Source organism: Triturus cristatus, chromosome 5_2 (genome assembly GCF_964204655.1).
Source record: "Triturus cristatus chromosome 5_2, aTriCri1.1, whole genome shotgun sequence".
In the NCBI taxonomy this organism is placed as follows: domain Eukaryota; kingdom Metazoa; phylum Chordata; class Amphibia; order Caudata; family Salamandridae; genus Triturus; species Triturus cristatus.
The window spans coordinates 1,051,060,896-1,051,085,081 of record NC_140588.1 but is presented as its reverse complement, the minus strand read 5'-3'; positions in this window follow the sequence as shown (position 1 = coordinate 1,051,085,081).

The window sequence follows — 24,186 nt, the reverse complement described above, 5'->3', positions numbered from 1 at the left end:
GGCTGAAGACGGCTGAAATGCCAGAAACCGGTCCTGGGAAGCTTGTTTCCGGTCCAGGGAAGGCATGGCTTGGCAGTTTGGGCTGGACTGTTCCCATGAGGCACAGGGTCAGACTGATTTGCATATGGCCATGTCTGAACTGGGGTGGTAGAGTGGGCTAAAGAACGGTGATGGATCAAACCCAGATCTGTTGACTGGGTGTGAGTGTTTGATTGGTTCTGATGCTCCGTCCATCACCACCCCCTTTTGTACCACTTTGTTCGCCATAAGTTGGCAGGGTATGCTCAGACGTGAGTCCCTTGCTCACTTTGCCACTGGATTCAAGCAAGCCTGGCTGAAGACGGCTGAAATGCCAGAAACCGGTCCGGGGAAGCTTGTTTCCGGTCCAGGGAAGGCATGGCTTGGCAGTTCGGGCTGGACTGTTCCCATGAGGCACAGGATCAGACTGATTTGCATGTGGCCATGTCTGAACTGGGGTGGTAGAGTGGGCTAAAGAACGGTGATGGATCAAACCCAGATCTGTTGACTGGTTGTGAGTGTTTGATTGGTTCTGATGCTGCGTCCATCACCACCCCCTTTTGTACCACTTTTTTCGCCATAAGTTGGCAGGGTATGCTCAAACGTGAGTCCCTTGCTCACTTTGCCACTGGATTCAAGCAAGCCTCGCTGAAGACGGCTGAAATGCCAGAAACCGGTCCTGGGAAGCTTGTTTCCGGTCCAGGGAAGGCATGGCTTGGCAGTTCGGGCTGGACTGTTCCCATGAGGCACAGGGTCAGACTGATCTGGATTCAAGCAAGCCTGGCTGAAGACGGCTGAAATGCCATAAACCGGTCTTGGGAAGCTTGTTTACGGTCCAGGGAAGGCATGGCTTGGCAGTTCGGGCTGGACTGTTCCCATGAGGCACAGGGTCAGACTGATTTGCATATGGCCATGTCTGAACTGGGGTGGTAGAGTGGGCTAAAGAACGGTGATGGATCAAACCCAGATCTGTTGACTGGGTGTGAGTGTTTGATTGGTTCTGATGCTCCGTCCATCACCACCCCCTTTTGTACCACTTTGTTCGCCATAAGTTGGCAGGGTATGCTCAGACGTGAGTCCCTTGCTCACTTTGCCACTGGATTCAAGCAAGCCTGGCTGAAGACGGCTGAAATGCCAGAAACCGGTCTTGGGAAGCTTGTTTCCGGTCCAGGGAAGGCATGGCTTGGCAGTTCGGGCTGGACTGTTCCCATGAGGCACAGGGTCAGACTGATTTGCATATGGCCATGTCTGAACTGGGGTGGTAGAGTGGGCTAAATAACGGTGATGGATCAAACCCAGATCTGTTGACTGGGTGTGAGTGTTTGATTGGTTCTGATGCTCCGTCCATCACCACCCCCTTTTGTACCACTTTGTTCGCCATAATTTGGCAGGGTATGCTCAGACGTGAGTCCCTTGCTCACTTTGCCACTGGATTCAAGCAAGCCTGGCTGAAGACGGCTGAAATGCCAGAAACCGGTCCTGGGAAGCTTGTTTCCGGTCCAGGGAAGGCATGGCTTGGCAGTTTGGGCTGGACTGTTCCCATGAGGCACAGGGTCAGACTGATTTGCATATGGCCATGTCTGAACTGGGGTGGTAGAGTGGGCTAAAGAACGGTGATGGATCAAACCCAGATCTGTTGACTGGGTGTGAGTGTTTGATTGGTTCTGATGCTCCGTCCATCACCACCCCCTTTTGTACCACTTTGTTCGCCATAAGTTGGCAGGGTATGCTCAGACGTGAGTCCCTTGCTCACTTTGCCACTGGATTCAAGCAAGCCTGGCTGAAGACGGCTGAAATGCCAGAAACCGGTCCTGGGAAGCTTGTTTCTGGTCCAGGGAAGGCATGGCTTGGCAGTTTGGGCTGGACTGTTCCCATGAGGCACAGGGTCAGACTGATTTGCATATGGCCATGTCTGAACTGGGGTGGTAGAGTGGGCTAAAGAACAGTGATGGATCAAACCCAGATCTGTTGACTGGGTGTGAGTGTTTGATTGGTTCTGATGCTCCGTCCATCACCACCCCCTTTTGTACCACTTTGTTCGCCATAAGTTGGCAGGGTATGCTCAGACGTGAGTCCCTTGCTCACTTTGCCACTGGATTCAAGCAAGCCTGGCTGAAGACGGCTGAAATGCCAGAAACCGGTCTGGGGAAGCTTGTTTCCGGTCCAGGGAAGGCATGGCTTGGCAGTTCGGGCTGGACTGTTCCCATGAGGCACAGGGTCAGACTGATTTGCATGTGGCCATGTCTGAACTGGGGTGGTAGAGTGGGCTAAAGAACGGTGATGGATCAAACCCAGATCTGTTGACTGGGTGTGAGTGTTTGATTGGTTCTGATGCTCCGTCCATCACCACCCCCTTTTGTACCACTTTGTTCGCCATAAGTTGGCAGGGTATGCTCAGACGTGAGTCCCTTGCTCACTTTGCCACTGGATTCAAGCAAGCCTGGCTGAAGACGGCTGAAATGCCAGAAACCGGTCTTGGGAAGCTTGTTTCCGGTCCAGGGAAGGCATGGCTTGGCAGTTCGGGCTGGACTGTTCCCATGAGGCACAGGGTCAGACTGATTTGCATATGGCCGTGTCTGAACTGGGGTGGTAGAGTGGGCTAAAGAACGGTGATGGATCAAACCCAGATCTGTTGACTGGGTGTGAGTGTTTGATTGGTTCTGATGCTCCGTCCATCACCACCCCCTTTTGTACCACTTTGTTCGCCATAAGTTGGCAGGGTATGCTCAGACGTGAGTCCCTTGCTCACTTTGCCACTGGATTCAAGCAAGCCTGGCTGAAGACGGCTGAAATGCCAGAAACCGGTCCTGGGAAGCTTGTTTCCGGTCCAGGGAAGGCATGGCTTGGAAGTTCGGGCTGGACTGTTCCCATGAGGCACAGAGTCAGACTGATTTGCATATGGCCATGTCTGAACTGGGGTGGTAGAGTGGGCTAAAGAACGGTGATGGATCAAACCCAGATCTGTTGACTGGGTGTGAGTGTTTGATTGGTTCTGATGCTCCGTCCATCACCACCCCCTTTTGTACCACCATGCACAGAGTTGGTGGCACCACATCGAAGGGAGTACACTGACGTAAGATCTGCAATGAACATTTGTACTCTGCCATTATGTAATCAAGACTCAGTTCCAAATGTGTGACCTACTTGACCGTAGTGTAGGCCGGGTGCCGCAGTAGAGTACATCAACGAGAAAGGAGTAAAGCTGGCCTGTGTCCTGGAGGCAGTGATGGTCTGAGAGGCTGCCAGGGTCGCGAGCCTTGGGCTTGGAGCTTGTGCCGGCACGTGGTGGGCCCTCCTTGCAACACGCCGGTGTCGGAAGGTGATCAGTGTGGCCTGGCTGCGCAGGAGCAGGCCTGGCCGGTTCGGGGTCCAGCGGTCCAGCGGGCCGGTGTACAGCAGGCGCACAGGATCGCAGGCAACTGCACTCAGAAGGACGGTATCGGCCTCGTCGCGGGGTGAGAGGCGCCGCCCTGGCAGAGACATGGGCAATCCGGAAGAGGACCACGCCCAGGACTACGTGCTTTTTATTCACACCCCTATGCTGGCATGGAGTACGTCGGGCCATTCCACTCCGCTCACGCTTACGAGGGGGACGTAACAGGCAACATTTCCGTGTACTTCCCCACTGGCTGGGTTGACATGGTTGCGTCCACTGTCCACTACACTACTTACACCAGCTGTGTATGTCGCCATGGATGTGGGTGTGTTCTGCACACTGCGGTCGGTCCAGTACATCGCCGCCACTCTTGGCATTGTGTACTTTCCCAATCATGGTTCTCCTGCCTCCTTCACACATGCCTGGTTCCCACCTCTCCTCACATTCCGCTATTGTGTGGCTAAGGTGTCATGCCATTGACGGCTCATGTTCATGGCTTGCCCAGGTTAACATTGTAAGTTGTACTGTCGTGTCTGGTGGGTGGGCATGTTGTTTTGCATGTTGTATGTGATTTTGTGATGCGTGCATTGCTAGAGTTGTGAGTTGCATGGTTGTGGAGTTGAGGTGTGTGGGTATTCATTTGGAACTTGTCCTGGGGCTGTGCATTTCCCTTGGTGCCATCCTGGTAGCGCTGGTTGATGATGGACTGTTGGAGGATGAAGGAATCATGCACACTGGCTGGGTAGTTGGCGACGACATCGGTGAAGAGTCTCTGGTGGTCCACTATTGCCTGCACATTGATGGAATGCATGTGTTTTCTGTTGCAGTGATTGTGTGCTGTGTCACCAGTAGGACATGTGTGCTGTGGATTGCCCCCAAAACGTGCGTGCTTCCAGCTATGGCGTATGGTCCTTGCTTGGTCTCCAGCGGATCCTGCGCTTAGTGGTGGACGTATAGATACTGGGGTACCAGGCTGATGATGGCATCCAGGACAGGTGTGAGGGACTTGGATGCGGCGTGTGGTGGCGGTGGGTGTTGTAGCCCTATTGGGGCTCCGGGCTGCATGTTCAGTTGCCAGGGTGCATCTGTTGTTCTTCATGTTTGGCTTTGGGCTGTGCTCCTTTGTCTAGTGCCAGTTGTCGTCCGACTTTACAGCAGGTCAGAGCAGACGTTAGTTTCCTGGTTCTACCGTGCCTTATCGCCTGTTTTGTTATCTTATCGCCAATGTGGCTGGTCGTTTAGAATGTTGTGGAGTGGTGTTGTTGTAGCTTTTTGCTCGGGAACGCCTACTCTGCATCTCATTAGCAATAGTTGCCGGGGTCATCTGTGGCGATGTTTTTTGAGGATGCTGTCGCCTGAAAACTGGTGATATAGTCTGTTTGCACCAGCTTGTGATGGGGCGATGAATTTATCGGGACTTTGGAAGTGATAAAGTGCCAATAACTCGGCGATAGCTCCATGAGAATATGGCCCTACTGGTGCTAAGCACCGGCAAGACCTAGCCCACGTAAAGCCCTGCACAACACAATATGTCCTTAATGACAAAGGATGGACCGTTGTTACCATTAGCTTCTGCCGGCACAGAGAACGCAATTGGAAAAACCCGTCATGGGCTTGTGACCTTGATGAGGAGCAGCCAGCCGATGATGAAGCATGTCACCCATCGTGTGTGAGGGTTCTCGTACGCTAGGAAGAGGATGGCTAGATTTCTGACCTAAATTAGGGATATCACGACCATCTTGAGAAATTAAAGGTGTTATTATTTTTTTTCTGCTGGATTGTTACGTATATCACCCATTTAGGTACTAAGTATAGGAGTGTGCAATTAAAAGTTGTCAATGTTTTTTGTGCCCAGAATGGGGAATAACAGGTGGACCAGGAATTGCTGGTTCCAAATCAACACGCGGAACCCCATTGTAGTGACAAATCAGATCTATTTTATCACCAGCTGAGAGCAGGTGTTAAGGGGGCGATGGGATTGACATGCGCAGAGCTGGGGACAGCGGGAAACGCGTCAGCGGACCAGGCATGCTACTGCTACGGAGCGGGGAGCGTTCCTTGCTCTCCTCCTGCCAGAGGGGGAGTTCAGAAAGAGGTGCTTGCACCCAGATCTGCATGTCATTTTCTAGCCACTAAAACTGGGGCTGGTTTTCTCGCACCCAGGTAGATGGGGTGCAGGTACACAGGGTCATTTATAATTCTGTGGAGAGGAATACGTCCTGGAATGAATGAATGAATGAAATGAAATTTATAAACGCGCAACTAAGCCCGAAGGCATCAAGGCGCCTAACCAAAGAAAATCATAAAAGGCAAATCCAGAACTAAGGGTAGGCTTTAGCAAATAGCCACGTCTTGAGAGCCCTCCTAAAGGCTTGCTTTGAGGGAAGGGATTTGATCTCAGCCGGCAGAATATTCCACAGCTTTGGAGCCAAAGTTGAAAAAGCTCTGCCACCCCACTTGGCTCTACGAACACGGGGGACTGATAACAAGGATTTATTGGTGGAGCGCAGAGTTCTGGAAGTTGTATAAGGGGCCAACAGGTCCCTTAGGCCTCCAGATCTGTTAGTAGCCAAAGCCCCATAGATCAAACATAGGGACTTAAAAGAAATACTGGCCTCAATTGGAAGCCAGTGCAGTGTCTTTCTAGCAGCCGAAGCGGAAGCCCGCTTAGGTAGATCCAGTACAAACTTGGCGGCGGCATTCGGCACCATTTGAAGTCGCATTAACAGACCCTTGTTAATGTCTAAATATAGGGCATTACAGTAGTCAAGTCTTGAGCCTATTAATGCAATTACAATTTGCTTTCTGGCTTGAAGGGACAGATAATGTTTGATCTTCCGCAAGATGTTTAGTAAGCCCCAACATGTGGAGATAGTCCTCTTTACTTGCTGACCCATCCCCAGGGTAGGGTCAATCATGACTCCTAGGTTCCTGGCCAAGGTAGTGGGTGTCGGACACACGCCCAACGATGTAGGCCACCATTCCGCCGACCAAATGTCCTCCTTTCCTCCGAACATCAGAATTTCTGTCTTTTCGCCATTAAGCTTCAATGAATTGCAAATCATCCATTGAGCAACTGCCTCCATACAGTGTCTAAAATTGGAGGCAGTGGAGATGACAGGTTGGGCGAGAGACATCAATATCTGCGTGTCGTCGGCATAGGAGACTACCTCCATCCCATAAGATCTAATAAGCCTGGCAAGTGGGGTCACATAGATGTTGAAAAGGGTCGGACTTAATGCCGACCCCTGAGGGACCACACAATGCACAGGAAGGGATGGAGATTGGAACTCCCCCAGCTTAACTCTCTGTTCCCTCTGGCCGAGAAAAGAGGCCAGCAAACTAAGTGCGGGCCCCTCCACCCCTATCTCCCTCAGCCTAGATGTTAACACTGAGGGAGACAGGGTATCAAACGCAGCCGTGAGATCTAGCAGGATAAGGAGAGTGGTCTGGCCCTTATCTACTCTAGTGCGGATGTTGTCAAGCACAATGGTAAGGGCCGACTCCGTACTATGCCCTCTCCGAAATCCATGCTGCGAGTGATCCAGAAGGCCAGAAGTTTCCAGAAAGGCTGCAAGATGCTGGTTGAGATAGGTTTCCAGCATCTTTGCAGGGGCTGGGAGCAGCGAAATGGGGTGGAAGTTTTTGAGAACCCCCGGGTCTAATGTGGGCTTTTTTAACAAAGGTTTAACCACCGCTCTTTTCCATTGTGAGGGGAAAGTCCCATCCCTCATTGCCCTGTTCATGATATCTAATAACGGAGGCAGAAGAATCTCCTTACATTGTTTAAGGAGTTTCAAGGGGCAAGGGTCTAGAGGAGACCCCGACCTAGTCTTGATCAGGAGGACTTCAAGTTCCTGAAGGGAGAGGGGTGGAAAGCTAGACAAACACCCTGAAAGCACCTGCTCGGGTGATGTTAGCGATGAGACAGGTAAGCATGTAGAGGTAGATAGTGCCGACCTCTGAAGCTCTAGTGCCGAAAATAAGTCCACAATTTTAGATTGAAAAAATTGTGCAACATCATTGCAGAGCTGCTGTGAGCTGACAACGGGATCAGGCACCTTCAATGATGTAAGCGTGTCTACGGTCTTAAACAGCTCTTTCGGCGAAGAGAGTGAGGAGGTAAGAGAAGTAAAATACTCTTGCTTAGTTCTTATCACCTCCGTCTTATAGTTCCTTAAGAGGATTTTATGACTATCCCTCTCACGCAAATCCCAACTAGTCCTCCAGAGACATTCCTGTCTCCGTACTCCCTGCCTAAGAAGTCTTAACGATTCCGAGAACCACGGGGCCGATGGACTTTTCCTCGCAGAGTAGCGCAATGAGGCTGGAGCCAGTTTGTCAATAGCTGTTTTGATGGCACTATCCATGCTCCCTACTGCAGAGCTTACGTCCTCCTCTGGGGAGATCGCCAAACTGGGCAATCTGGGGGCGAGCACGTCATTGGTTATGTTTTTGAGGTTACGTCTCAATTCCATTTTACTTGGCTCGTTCCCCTTGCAACTAACAGTAGCGATCATTAATTCTATAGGGATCGCATAATGGTCCGACCAAGAGAGAGGGATGGGAGTCTCAATGGTCAGCCGAGTGTCATTAGAAAAGACCCCATCCAGCGTATGGCCCGCCTGATGGGTGGGACCCTTGACTAGCTGTTTCATCCCACAGCCAGAGAAAATATCCAATAGGGATAGACTTTCAATTGACTCCAAATTTTCCAAATGGAAATTCAGGTCCCCCAGAACAGTAAAGTGCTCACAGCCAAAATGTGGCTCTAAAATATTAAGCATGTGATAACCAAAATCTATTCTGGTCCCCGGAGGTCTATAAATGAGAAAGCCAGTAAACGGAACTACATATGATCCGTTAATGGAGAACTGAAGGGCCTGAAAGGTGTCTTGAGGTTCAGATAGTGGGATAATATGGCAGGAAAGGCAGTCTCTATGAAGGATACCCAGCCCTCCCCCCATACGTCCCACTCTGTCCTCCCTCACCAGCGTGTAGCCTTCTGGTACCGCCTCAACCAAATCAGGTCCCGAGGAGTCCTTGGCCCAAGTTTCCGTAATGAAGACCCAGGCGGGTTTTCTGGCCGAAAATCCTTAAATGCGAGATTGTTCTTAATTAATGACCTCGCATTTACGAGAAACCCCTTATCACTCCTCAGGCTAGTTCCTGATTTAAAACTCGGACCTACAGGTGTAGCGACAGCAACAGGAGCCGACACCATAGAAGAGGACCGAAAACAGTGGCAGCCGGGGGAGGTCTGAAGTGCCTCCGGGGCGTTCCTATAGTGGCAAGGCAGCTTAGAAGGCTTAAGAGAGATCAAGTCCTGCCAAGAATAACTGATCCCTAAGTACTCACCATCGGTATGTCCAGTCTCCCAGCCATCCAGCCCGTCCTTAGCGCAGACGGGCGCAGACGGGCGCAGACGGGCGCAGACGGGCGCAGACGGGCGCAGACGGGCTGGACTCTGGCGTGACTCCGGCGTTACTGCGGCACACACGCCGCGCGCACACGCTGCGCGCCTGCATGTTAAGCCTATATAGGGCTCTAGCGAGTCAGCCTGACTGCTAGAGCGCTACCTGGACTGGCGTCCTGTCAGCGTCCCCTACCTACCCCCAAGATGGCGCCGATATTCCCAGAAAGCGCGAAACGCGCTAGGAAGGACCCGCTGAAGCCACGGTGAAGGGCACAATTATGGTGCAAGTAAGTGACAGTGATTTTTAAAAACAGGGGAAGTGTTTAAAATAAATTTAACTAAGAAGACAAAAACGGGGTATTTTTAAAATATAGCACAGCGCCTAAATGCCACAGCGCAGCGCACAGCAATGGAAAGCCTTAACAGGTGACTTATGGAGATGCACAGACCTATCGTACTCCATCACACACTGTAGAACCAGTGTGCCTGCCCATATTTACAAGGCCACGAAAAGTCACCCTGCATGACTTTTCATGGCCTTGTAAATATGGGCCCTTTGACGCATTAGTCCTCGTGAAAGGGGCGTTGAAATCGAGCACCTACCGCTTTCGGAAGAGCATGTCTGATGCTGAATGATTTTGTTAATAAATTGTCAAAAAAGTATGGATTTTGATGCAGATGACGTAAAGTGAAAAAAGTCATACATTTTTGGAAAACTGCAAAATTTTCCACGGATCTGTGGAGAGAACGAATTTCAGACCTTTGCACGCATATACTGCTTAGGTAATTACATCTTCTGCCGGATTCCGTTTTTCTAAAAAGAATTTCCAAAATATTTGCCCTATTCCAAAAAGCTGGTCCTTTTGTTCTATACTACTTTTGAACAGCATTTTACAAGCATCTGTCACCCAGATTGGCACTGCAGCAAGAGACAGGAGGGCCAAGAGAACAGGGCTGAAGAGTGTGGTCTAGAGGTGTGGATGCCCTTGTCCCTACACTGCTCCCTGCCTGGCTGGCAGGCAGGGATCCAAACCACACTGGATGGCACTGAGAGATCTACTGGACAGAAGAGGTCGCCCAGAGAAGATCTACTATCCTTAATCCACTCTGACTGCTTGGAAAAGAGGGCTGAGATGAACAGGACAAAGGTGGCAGCACAAGAGACTTGTGTAGACTCGTCATTGTGCAATTCTCCTTTGCTGAGCACCTGTTTTTTTCTCTTTTTATCCTGGTTTCCTTCTAACCATTACATTTTTAGAATATTTTATGAGTTTTTCATTACATTTAAACCAAGTGGCAGAGAGGGTTACTCAGAGATCGACACATCTCCGCCGTCCTTTTGTTTAGTTCACGTTACCTGTTCAGAATGGTAATTCAATTTATGTGAGAACACATTGAAGAAGCAATGCACAAGAAACACATCAGTACATGCTTCTATTTTGAGCCGGGCGGCCGACTTTGGAACTGGGGAACCAGGTTCGAGTCTCGGCAGGAATGCTACATCCTGTGATTCTGCGCAAATCACTTAATCTCCCCATGCCTAACAAAAATGAATGTGTCCTTATGCAATACAACTGGTGCTCATGTAAAGCGCTCTGATACCTTCGGCTCGAGTTAGCGCTATATAAAACTGCAACAACAAAAAACAGTTGGTTTCAGCAGCTCCCAGGAGGTTGTACTTACTGTCTTTTTCCCACCTCAATGAACCCAACTACCGCCCAACTCTGTTCATGGGGCATGTTGTGGTTCCCGTCTGCCCGCTTCAGAAGCATCTCATCTCATTCAGTTACCTATTGTTTCACCCCCCCTCCTAACTCCCTGGGGCTCGCTCTTTTGTCATAGCCATATTTTCAGGCCCTGCCTATTTAACCAACTTCGCCTCCCACATCAGTGTTTGGAACACGCGTTTAGATTTCTTCTGCATCGCCAGTTGCCTTTTAACCAATACCAGCGCAAGACCTTCGAATCTACTGGTCAGTTTAGTCTTCCTTAACCTTTTCATGAAACCTATGATGCAAGTCTTGTGGTTGCAGTTATGCCTGTTTCCCATCAGTCAGACTATGTAGCTCAGCACTTCTTCCCTCTCAGACTCAAAAGTAGGTGTAATATCTTCATATTATATATGTATACAGCCTTTTTCTTTAAGGTTCTTTGGGCCTCTTTTACCAAAAAATGACGCAGCGTGGCGCCGTGAGCCATTTTACTGCGCCAAGTGATATCATTTTCAAAGCACAGGGATGCGTCGTATTAATAATAAAACAACGCATCTGTGTGCTTCCCTCTGCACTGGTGCACGATTGGCTGCCATGCCTCAGCGCAGGCACCCTTGCGTCATGTTGGAAGGGTGTCTACATTGTGGGGATGATTTTTTTTTTGCAGGAAGGGACACTTTTCTTGCACGAGAACAATAATTGATGGCCTTTTCCTCTTACTATGTGTGCTGCATCAAGCAGCACGCATATAAAGAGCAACAAACGAGGAGAAATAAAAGTATTTCTCATTGTGGCACCACTCGGGAGGCATAGGATTCTGTCACATTCCCAGATGGTCAAAACATTCTAAATCTGCGAATGTGTCAGGATGCATGGATGTTGCATGAGAACCCCCACAGCAACGCCTATGGAACGCCCCTTTCACGAGGAGTAATGTGTCAAAGGGCCCATATTTACACGGCCATGAAAAGTCATGCAGGGTGACTTTGCATGGCCTTGTAAATATGGGCAGGCACACTGGTTCTACAGTGTGTGATGGAGTACGATAGGTCTGTGCATCTCCATAACAGAGGAGGTCCTGCATTGCAGTGTGTGGCATGGTACGATAGATCACTTTCTTCGCATTGCGAAGGAGGTTGTGTACTATAGTGTCTCATGTGATGCTGCAATAGATCTGTGTATCTCCATAGCAGAGAAGTCCAGTGGCAGCTGGCAGGGAATGGGGTGGCGGACAAGGGTAAAGGCGGATGGAGGATTGAACAAAAAAGAAAAAAAAAAACTTACCTTTTCACAGCTGCCGTCTCACAGTCGTTACTTCTCTTCCTGCCAGTCCCGGAACCAGGAAGCACCCAGGCTCCTCTAAGCCAATCACAATGTTGCAATGCAGCATTGTGATTGCTCTGAGCACCATGGTTTGATGCTCAGAAGGGGAATGGGAGCCTGGACATGTTCCTTACCAGGCTGTGCATTACAGCCTGGTGCAGAACATAGAAAGTGTTCATGAATGTTTGGCCGGCCAAAGACTGACGTCCAGGCACTTAGGGGGATATTCACAAGGACTTACCTCCGATTTATCTCCACCTTAACGCATCAAAAGTAGAGATAGATTTAACACCCCATTCACAAGCTGGTGAAAACTGCAGACAACGCCAGTAATCCCGCAATAACTACCCCGAAATTTAACTCCACGGCAGACACCACCAACTAACCCTAATGAGATGCAGAGTAGGCGTTCCCGTACAAAAGCACACGAAAAAACCACAACATCACTTTCACAACGAGCTGCCAGATCTGTGAACGAACCAAAAACAGGCGATAAGCCGTGGTAGCAGCAGGTATTTACCACCTGCCTCCTGCAGGTGTAAAGCCAGACGACTACCTGCAGTAGGCAACGGAGCCCCGCACACAGCCACACCCAAAGAACAAATGAAGCCATGGAGCTACTCATCATGCAGCTCGGAGCCCCAACACCGCCACCACGCCCAGGACCGCCACCACCCCCAGGACTCGGAAACCTCTGGACCACCACAGAAGCAGCGCAGACTAAGACAGCGGACCAACCGAAAACGCACCAGTCTCACAGACCTAACGCCAGAGGAAGTCATTGCCCACTACAGACTCAAAAGGACAACCATCATCCGCATCATGACCCACATCGGCCACAGGTTGACATTCCCAACACAGCGGAGAACCAACATCCCTCCGCAGACAAAGCTGCTGGCTGTGCTACACCTGTTGGCCTCTGATACCTTCCAACCAACAACTGCCAGAGTCGGAGGGGTCTCACAGCCAGCCTTATCAAAGTTCATCACACCTGTCCTGGATGCCATCCTCAGCTTCATACCCCAATACCTTCACTTCTCCCACACTGAGCAGGAACAGCAGGAGACCAAGCAAGGCTTCTACACCATAGCTGGATTACCGGCCGTGTTGGGGGCAATAGACTGCACACATGTCCCACTTGTGCCCCCTGTGGATACTGCACACCACTACTGCAACAGAAAGCACATGCATTGAATCAATGTGCAGGCAATAGTGGACCAGGGGAATGTTCACCAATGCCGTCGCAAACTACCCTGGCAGTGTGCACGATTCCTACATCTTCCGACAGTCCATCAACCAGCGCTTCCAGGATGGCACATATAGAACTGGACTGCTCGTTGATAAGTGCTAAATCAACACACCACAGACCTCAAAGCCACTATCACACAACTCACAGCTGTGGGAATGCACACATGAACAAACCACATACATCATGTCAATCAACATGCCCACCTACCAGACACAACAACACTACTCCATGGTGATCCTGGGCTACCCATGCTCACAATACAGCTATATCATGGCACCACAGCCACACAGCAGCTGAACGTGTGTAGATGCCGAATACAGCCATGTGCGAAGGATGCAAGTGACCCGTGAATGGGAATGTACACAATGACAAGTGAGGCGTGGATGTGCAGGACAGACCTGGGTATGCAAACCACAGATATTTCCATGCAGACCACAACTGCTGGTGACTGGAGAGTAGTGAACAATGGACGCAACCATGTCACCCCAGGCCGTGGGTCAGATAGCGGAAATGTCGCTCGCTGCATCCCCCCCTGTGTGTGTGAGCGTAGTGGGTTGGCACTGAGTACACCAGGGCTGCGCAGGGCTATGGATAAAAACCCCGTGGCGCGGAGTGTGGTTCTCTCCCAGAAAGGCCAACGTCACTGACAGGGCGTCGCCTCGCAGTCCACCATGAGGCCGATGCCGTGAGCAGCGGGCCTGCGACCCTGTGCGCCTGCTGCACCTAAGGACGCTGATACCCAGACCAGACCTGCATGCCCCAGCGCCCCAGGGCCACACTGCTCACCTGCCGACGACCGTCATGTGTCAAAGAGGGCCCACCACATGCCGGGGCAAGCTCCAAGCTCCAGTCCCGTGACCTCTGCACCCTCCGCAGACCATCGCTGGCACCCACGACGCAGGCCCACATCACTCCTTTCTCATTGACATACTCCACCGGCGTCCTCTTCATTCCTTTAGGTCCCACATGTGGAACTGTGTCCTAAATCCTGAATGGCAGTGACCCCAAGTCCGTGGCAGCGGCCACAGCACCAGACTCCCTTTGATCAGTGAGGCATAATTCCATATCGCAGGCCTGCGACACGAGGTGCCACTAACCCTGTTCAACGCAAGCCTGCGACACGTGGTGCCACTTACCCTGTTCAATGCAAGCCTGCGACGCATGGTGCTACTAACCCTGTGCGCCGTGAGTGACCATCAGTCTCCGGCGTAACATCGTTGGTGTCTGAGCCTGTGGCCTGGGGGTTGTCATCAGCAACGGGCAGGTATGGACTTGGTGTCTGGCATGAGTCTGTGGCATTCATATCCGCCATGTTGCCGGACACAGCTGGCATGTGCGCTCTGCATCATGCCCTGGGGGTAGACCTCCCATTCTCCCCCATGTCACTCTGCGGAAGGCACCTATGACACACATGAGACCCTGCTCTATCATCATGACCCTACCCCAGTCTCCCGCAGGTCAGCGTCCCGTGGCGGCGGAACCGTGTCAGCCGCCGTGTATCTGGGGCCACTAACCCTGTGCGAATCAAGCCAACCCCCATGTTGCTCTGACATTGCATTTCTGTGTGCCTGATGACTGTTGGAGTTGTTGCCAGCACCAACTACTCCCTGAGGGCTGGCTTACACTCAACCTACACACAGCCAGCACAGGCATCACTTGATTAGTAGGCCTGCCATCACATCCTACCGAACCAAGTATTGAATCTTTTCTCCCTGCACAGGTGATCAAGGATATGGAGAAGTGTGGCTCAATGGTTAGAGCGGCAGATCTCCATGCAGAGCACTGGTCCGGGACCAGGGTTCGATTCCCGCCGCGGCAGGGTCTCGGGCTATAAATTCCTCGGACCGGATATTCTCGCCTCAGTGCCTATTCTAATCATGGGTCCCACGATGCAACTCTGGGCAATAGCTTGCTTAATCTCCACAACGGCCCCAACAGCGCTGGGATGCCTGGCTTCACCATGGGGGTGCCCAGGAGTGGACACTTCACACGGAAAGCCAGGAAGGGTTCCTTCAGCGGTATGAGAACAGCGCTGAGATACCCCTAGGGGTGCTTTGGCGCTATATAAGCACAGACACATTTACATTTACATATGCACTCTACCCTTGGATGAGGACACCGCTCTGAGACCCAAACACACCCGCCCAGAGGCAGTACAATGTTGCCCACATTCGCACCAGGGGTAGAACGCACATTTGGCATGTTGAAGTCACGTTTCAAGTGCCTGGACAGTGCAGGTGGAAAGCTCCTGTACAGCCCGGACATCATGTGCAAGATAATCTTTGCGTGTTGCACAACATCTGTGTACGCACCAATGCCCCATGGATCCCAGTTTCAGAAGTACCGGACGATGATGGGGACGATGGGGCAGGTGGGCCACATCCCACTGCAGCTGGGCCAGGAATGGCCCATAGGAACACCATCATTGACAATTACTTCTCATGAGCACGTGACAATGTGGCCGTCCCTGGCAATCTTGGGACAGTACAAAATGTCCAAAAGTACAGCATGTGTGAATAAAACATATTTGCAGGTTACAGGTTGTACCTGTACATTGTCATGTCACAGTTTCCTGCTGTGCCAGATGTGATTTGCCGTGTTGGGCACATTTGCGGCACCAGTTGTGTCCTGTGTTCTGTTGTCGAGGTGTTGCTGTTTGTACTGGGATGTTTTCAATGTCGAGGTGCACTTACACTTATGTGCGTATTCTGCACGGTGGGTGATTCGCTCCTGCGGCTCTGATTTGTCTGCCACTGGTCCCTTTCATGCGGTGTGCCTGTCAGTTCTGTGCTTCCACGGTGCTAAGGTGTTGCAGACTTGGGTAACTTTTGCTCTTTGTCGAGTTGTGACCCTTGGGCATGGTTTGTCCACAGATGCGTCGTTGACGCCAGGGGTTGTTTGTGCAGGTGGTTGTGTCCGAGTGTGACCTGCTCCTTTCCGGTTGTCATCCGCACTCAGCCACCTCAGTGTCATGCCGTGTACATTGTCATGGTGATTGGACTGCAACCATGCTACTCGTCATGTGGTGTCTCTTGCATTGTCAGTGTGGCTGACGTATATGCATGTTTGCTGTGTTTCGCACGTGTGCATGTGTTGGTTGTGTGCTTGTTGATGTGTTCTGTGGGTGCCCCTTTGAGCACATGGTGTACGTGGGACTACTTGGTGTTTGTGTGTGTGCTGAAGTGTTCCGTGGGATCAGGGACATGATCCTGAGTCATTGTGGGTGTGCAATGTGCTCTGCTTAATTGTGCATGTGTGCCGTTGGGCCCATCTCCCCCTGTCCACCCACTCCCTGGTCGGTGCGCACCCTGTTGATGTGGTGTCGGGTCAAGTTGGACAGTGTCCGTATCCCCGACTCCTGTCACCGTCTACCAAATGGTGACTGTGGCCACCATCTTCTCCGTGTCATTCAGCTCCTGGTGTTCTGCTGGCCCCCCTCCTCCGGGGTGCTTTGCTGCTTTCGTGTTGGCAGCGAGTTTCTGCTTGGTTTTGCCATTCACATCAGTCCAGAGCCTCCTGTGCTCTTCCATTGTCCTCCTCTGCCATGCGACGGCATTCACATGGTCCGATGTGGTATGCCATCTTTGCCTCTTTATTGCCAATGACACGTTGGAGATGACGTACAGTTGGTGGTGGTGTTCTGGCTCATCCATGGCGATAATCAGGTTTTCCTGGCGACTGTACCCTGTCTTCCTCTTCCTCTTCTCATTGGCCTTCCACGGGCCCTGTATTCCTGGGTGTTCCTCTGTGGGGATTGTGGGGTGCATGTTGTCTTCTGCAGTCAGTCAGGGTGCATCCATGGTACTCCGCAGTTGATGTCATTTTTAGTGGCATTTTCCGTATACTGTTCTTGTGCTTTTTCCCGCATTACGCGTGGGTATTGCTGGCCTCTCGCTGGTTGTCACTGTTTTCTTATCGCGTTTGGGCACATGTCGCCTTTTTACGCGTTGGGGTTTGTGTTTTTATCTCCATTGCGGTGGTTGTATCGTGGACATTGGCCGTGTTTTCGGCGGAATATCGCATAGTACCGCCGTGTTGTGAATTCCACGTTGACACAGGGTTATTTTCCCGCGATAGGCTGCGATGTGTAAAATTGCGGTAACATTTTTTGCAGATGTTTAGCACACGTTCTTGTGAATATACCCCTTAGTGTGTGCACACCACTCCTCCCCCTGTGCCACAACGCCCTGACTGCCCTAACCCCCAAAAATTTTAAAACGCAGCTGCTATTTTTAAAGCGGACCGTGCTGGCATATTAAATAAATAAAGAAGAGCGCCCTCTATAATTAAAGGGGACCACGCTGGTAAATAAAGAAGCACAGCCGCTACAGTTAAAGCGGACCAGCCACCATTTGAAATACAAATATATAAAGCGGGCGGCGTGCTGCCTTGTAGGAAAGCACATCGCAGGTGAAATAGGGGAAAAACATTCAAGAAAATAGTACTCACAGACAAGATAAAGCAGACTGTGTAACAACACAAGTGAATGGTCCAGTCCTCATGGGAGGTTACAATGCAGACAAGGCGGCACCAAGGAGGGGCTACGAAACCTATTGATGAATCGAAAGCAACGATTTAGAAAGGACAGCAACAGGAGCTGGTTGAAAAGATGGGCGGGAAATGAGCGGAGCTTCAAGTCCATACCTGAATACAGCATGCCTCGCAGAGCAGCGCATGCGCTGCTCAAGCTCGACCTAAAAAGGTGACCAGTCAGCCTCTGCAAAGGGCCTTCCACTGCGCGGCAACACATATTTCTGCGTTTTTTGTAACTTTTGAACTGCTTGAGCTAGAAACAATTTTTTTGCTAAAAACTGCAGATTATGCAGCAGAAGATGAATTATGTGGCAAATGCTGTAAATTCATTACTATGTGAAAAACAACAATTCCACACAATCACATAATTCCAGTGGTCCCGACTATCGCCCACTGTAATGATGTGCCCCGTATGATCGCTGATGGAGGGCAGGCCGAGCTGGCCTTGCCAGGGCTCGAGCTCGCGAGCTTCTGTTCACTAAATATCTCAGCCCTGCCCCTGGTCTGTGCATGCAGGTCTGGCTGGGGAAAGTTAGTTAAGGGGTTGAAAGTAAAGATTTTTTTTTACAAGTGTTTCCCTTTAACAAAAAAAAGTCAATCCAGGGGATATGATAAACAAAACATGCAGCAAGTAACCCTGCTGAAACATTACCAAACCAAACACAGAAAGAGGAAATGAAAGCCAAGAAACCCTGGGCAGACTTAGCGCTTTCTTTGAGATGTCTGAGACTTGCCTCCAGGTTTCCCGCCGCCCCCCACCGCCCCCCAGCCCCCACCCCCCTCGCACTGCACTTCCAGCTAATGAATCATTGTTCCTCCTTGAACATGCCAATTACATTCCTGAGGTTTCAAACAAGCAAAAGCAACATGCCTGCAGACCTTCGATTTGCAATTATTTAATCCGCCTTGGAAGCAGGCGTTGTGCCTCTTTTAATTAAAATCAGCTTGTTTTGTGATGGAAGATTAAAGGAAGGGGGAAGTGTGTGCTTCTGAGCGTGTGTGTTTGTGTGTGTGGGGAGAGCAGGTGAACAAGCGACTCCTTCCCTTTCAATAACGCCTTCTTGGCCTGACACAAAGCTTTGGGAGTGTTGCCAGTGCTTAGTTCTGACAGTGTTTCGAAAGTACAGGCGCTATATTACTCTCTTGTAGCCTATGTGTAGCACTGCATTCAGTTGCCTAGGCTGCAAAGGACTCCTCTTTGCATGGGGTTCCTATAAAATGGGGTATCCATGAGACCCTCTTTCCCAATTTTGAGGGTGAAGGAACCCAAAACCCAGTGGCGGCTGGCATGTAAGGAGGGTAGTGGGCGGGAGAAAAAACAATAAAAGTTATTAATAAATAACTAAAACATACACTTACCTTTGATCCTGGTGCGACGTCCTCCTCGCTCAGGTACAGGCAGGAAGGCAGGCTTCAGTGCAGGACCAGGAAGCTGCAGTCACCAATCCTGGCACTGCTTTCATGCAGCATGACAGCTGCGCCAGGACTGGAGGGACAGCCTCGCTCGCTGCTCTCGGGGGCACTGGAGTCCTATGCTGTCTCTAACTCAGCTGTGTAAGACTGAAGCTGAATTAGAGAGGTTTAAACTGCGCAGGTCTGTTTGGCGCTGTTTAAACCTAAGGGCCCTGCCTATCACTGCTTTCTTCTGCTGCCTGACTGGTCTCCTTTATTCAGTAAATTGGGTTTAGCATCAGAAACCTTGGGTGGTCACTTCAGAATGCCCATGCTCCACCCATGGTACGCCCATTGACGCTAAGTAATGCAAAGTAACGCATACTTTGCGTTACTTTTACAGTATTTCTAGCGCTAAACAAGTTTAGTGCTAAAAGGTAAATCGGAAAAGAAAGATTTTGCGCGGCTTTATGTCACTTTTGTAACGCAAACACGGCGTAAAATCTTAGTAATCTCCCCCTTAGTGTATATCGTATTCCACACTACACTCACTGCTGCATTATCCATGTTCATTACGTAAGCTCCCATGACACCTACCTTTAGCTTACTGCTAAACTCTGTGTTCATTAAAATAGCCTGACCTATTGATCGTCAAGACTCATTAATAGAAAACTGATCATTAAAGATGTCTAAGAAGCCAGTGACATGATCTGAGATAACCATGGAACGTCCTGTGATTCTAGCATCAGACAGGAGATAAAAAAAGCCTAAATCATGTCTATTCTAAAAAAAGAGACAGTGTAAATGGAAACACAATTTACAGCTACGTAAGCTTGTATGTAAATATTGCCAACAGTTTACTAACCCCAAGGAGGCCATTTGATCAGTAATTGCTTCTCTTACAAACCATCCTAATGGAAGGTCTCAAACTCGTAGAGTCAGATGCTGACTGCCAATCACATTACCTCCCTTCAAATAACACAAGGGGATCCCCATTGAGGGAGCTCTAAAAAGGATTTATCAGTCAATGGTTTATTGACTATATTGGGCAAATGCAATGCACAAATCGCAATTATATATTCTCCCTTTTGAAGTGAAACAATGGCCCTTCGTCCATGGCTGTCAGACATTTCCATTTAGTGACTGAGATTGCCACACCACATATCGTCTACATCAAGAGGTAAACCCCACCTCTTTTATACACAAAAGATTCTCCCAACTGATTCTGTTATCCTTCTTTCCTGAATACAAACTATATTTGCTTTGGTAAGATGGAGCTTCCCCTTAACTTTCTTGGATTTTGGAGTCACATAAAATCCTTAACATTCCCTGTGACTGTAACTAGATTGCTGCCCATCACCATTTGTCTCGGAAATCAATCTCCAGTCTCCACTTTGTACCTCTTCTGTATGACTACCCCATCAGTATTCAGATTTTTTCCCTCTGACCATTTTTAGCATCGTCAAGATTAAGCAGAACATCTGATAACTTGCTACAATGCAGTTCCATCATGTCGCTGTGGGTCAATGGACGGAAATAAGGCTTTGGAAGCTTTGTTGTTGCGGTTTTACGAATTTTAAATTTATTCTTTTCACACATAAGTAAAAAAATTCTGTTATTTCCCACAGATTTGTTGTCACTCTCGTAGCAGTCTTTGGTCTTAACACTCTTGTCTCTTCTCCTCTCTAGGGTTTTTCTGATCTTCGCTACCGACGTCCTTCAGAAAATTAGAAGAGTCGCCTGATAAGTATATGTATAGAAGATAGATTATCTCCTGCCTATCTCTAATTGCCTAACTCTTCCTGTACTTTTTCTCCTTTGCCTACTCTTCAGTATGTCTCAACTTTGCCAACTCTTCAAGAATTAGGACCTCTAGACACTAGTGGAGATGAAAGGAGAAAACCCCTTTTTTTTTAAGACAGCGGAAAGCACAAGTCCCCTTTCCCATTAGGTTGGCAACTCCAGACTTCCTAAGTTGATCTGACCTTTCTTTATACACTCAGCAAGGGCATACCCACAAGACAGATTTTTTTTATCACTAAGAAGATGTAAGATAGAGAAAATAAAACATCTGGCAGGTGCCAGCTAGTGACCCCCATCTTTTCCAGTCAGGGGAAAATAACTAAAGTCAGGTGCAATTTCAGGGCCGTCGGGCAGCATACAATCACTCACCCAGGTTGCCTTAGCCTTACTGGTCTGTGACGGGGCAGATAGCATCACCTGGTAGCATCCACCACTCCTCAGACCGGACATCTCCCTTCTCGTCGTTCTTGTCCCCGGCGTCATCCTCTGCTGCTTCCACGCTGCACTTCCCCGCTTCATTGTGGCCAATCACTTTTCTCCAGGTTCCATTCAGCTCCTGTCTTCTCCTTGCTTTATGTGACTTCCTCGTTCTCATTCTCTGAATATGTTCCTCCTTTTCTGCCAGTAGCTCCTTCTCTCTCCTGCCATAAAGAGTCTTTCTCCCTCTCACTTTGTTTTTGTTCCCACCCTTCTTCCTCTGGCAGCTTCACTTCAACCTTCTTTTATTTTAAAACACTGAAAACACCAAACAAAAAGCCCCCACAACTGCTTAGAATAATAGAGCTTAATTTAATAAATAAAACAAGACACAAAAGGACAAGAATCCAACCAGTACAACCTGAAATCTTTAATTTTAAGCTTTTTATATAAAATTGCACCAAAAATCACAAAGCGTCAAATAAGAATATCAGGTCGCGCTGGACCGGGACAAAATCTCAAGTTTATGCCAAACATGGAGGAGCGTGGGCCAGCTACAGGGACCCAGTTAGGTCAGCTGAATAACATACCTTAAGTCCTGGTTTGTGGAGCATTCCGTTGATCAAAGATGCGTCACACAGCCGAAGCAATGCATTGGTTCCGAAACACAGCGAGGCTGTGGTGCCAGGTACTGTTGTGGCGGCGTTGAGAGTCACGTTCACAGGGCTCTTGCGAAACGAAGTTCGGTGTTGAGGATATGGAGCTCAGTCGGGGTGATACATCAATTCCAAACAGCTGTGGGGCTGCATTGCAGAGTCCTGCGCTTTTACCAACGCTGCCATCGATGAGGGATGTGAGGACATGCACCTAGGATGAGCCACTCAGTGGCGGTTCTGAGGGTGTTGCGGTCATTCCGGCGATGTGGATCTTATTGATGGGTCCAAACTAGGCAGCAATGGAGGTGATTCTGGTCTTTTCATGGTTGGGCCATGCAGCAGAGGAGGTGCATCAATTCTGCGGGATCGACAGAGTCTGGAAAAGCACCTTAAGCCCTCTTACAAGGTCCCAGAACTGGAGTGCCACAACTTGGTAGGGTAGACTCACAGATGGCAGAGTCCAGTTGCAGATGCAAGGTTGTTGGCAGCCTATTATGTCCCAGAGGCTTCAGATCAGGAGGCTTGCCAACTAACCCTTGGAGTCACTCGGTTCTGGGTTCAAGAGGTATAGGCCCAGTCCTTCGCACCCAGGCAAGAGGACAGCAGGATACAGGCCAGGACAGCAAAGCAGGAGTCCAGCAGAGTGCAGTCCAGAAGAGTTGTAGCCCTGGTAGCAGCACAGCAGTCCTTCGTCCAAGACAAGATCGTCATCATCTACAGAAACTTCAAACCCCAGCCCAAGGCCACCGACTTCTTAAAGCAACACAGAAATCCTGCTACCACCACAGACATCCAACTAACTGAATGGAGCCAGTTCACCCCACAGGACACCACCTCCGTCATGAACTCTGTTCACTTAGAGGCCCCAGCTGACCCATCCCCTTACCACATCTTTAACCTAGGCAAAGCCAGAATCAGCCATGTACTCAAAATGTTGTTCAATGCTTCAATTGGCACAGCCACCATCCCAGAGGACTGGAACATGTAAAAATCAATGGTCCACTAAAGAGACAATTGAGACCCCTGCAAACTCAACAGTAACCAATAGATCTCTCTGCTCCTGTTCCCTTTCAAAATATTAGAAAAAGCCATCAAAAAACAACTCTACTCACGTGAAATGGAACCTCCTCCTCGACTCCTCACAAGTGGGAAACATACATTACAACACAGGCATTACAACACAATGCCTTTACAATGCAGTCAATACAACGCATGTTCCAATACAATGCATGCCATTACAACGCATATCCCTCACTGACCAGCACCTTCCCTGAGGTAAGCACCCAATGGTGTTAGAATGCTAATTTTCGTTGCAATGGAACATGCAATGTAATGGCTTGTGTTGTAATGGCATGCGTTGTAATGGAAGTTGCATTGTAAAAACCGAGTTGTTAAGGTATACATTGTAATAGTTTGCTTTGTAACATCATACATCCATCACAAGGCAGACACAGCAGAGAGACAGCCCTCATCACAGCTACTGATGACATTCGAGCTCTTCTCAACTGAGGAGAGGCTGCGGCTCTGATCCACCTATACCTCTCGGAAGCCTTGGATATGTCCACCCACCAGACACTCATCACAAGGCTACACAACATAGGGATCCAAGGAGCCGCTCTCAGATGGATTGCTTCTTTCCTCACTGGAAGAACGCAAAAAAGTCCGCTTTCCCACCTTAACATCTCAACCCAAGGAAATCACCTGTGGAGTACCCAAAAGATCCTGGCTCAGCCCCACCCTCTTCAAAACTTACAACACATCTGTCCAGCATCGCCAAAACCAACGGACTGAACATCATATCCTGATGACACACAACTCATGCTCTCCCTCTCCGAAGACACCACAAGACTAACTCCCACAACTGCATGACATACGTCACCAACTGGATGAAGGACATCTGCCTGAAGCTGAACACTGACAAGACAGAGGTACTGATTTTCAGAAACTAAAATCCCCATGGGACACATCCAGGGGACCCTCAGAACCCGGACCTACTCCGACCCCCACTGACCACACCAGGAACCTACGCATCATTCTAGACAGCAAGCTAACCATGACAACTCCGTCTCTTCCTCCTGCTTCTTCATCCTCTGCATGCTTTGTAAGATATTCAAAGGGTACCCCAAAGCTCATGATGCACCATCTCCCAGGCCCTCATCTCCAGGCATCTGGAGTATGGCAACACTCTCTAAGCAGGGATTGCAGGTCGCCTCCTCAGACAACAAAGACCATACAGAACGACACAGCCAGACTTATCCTGGATATTCCTACACAAACCCATATCACCCCCT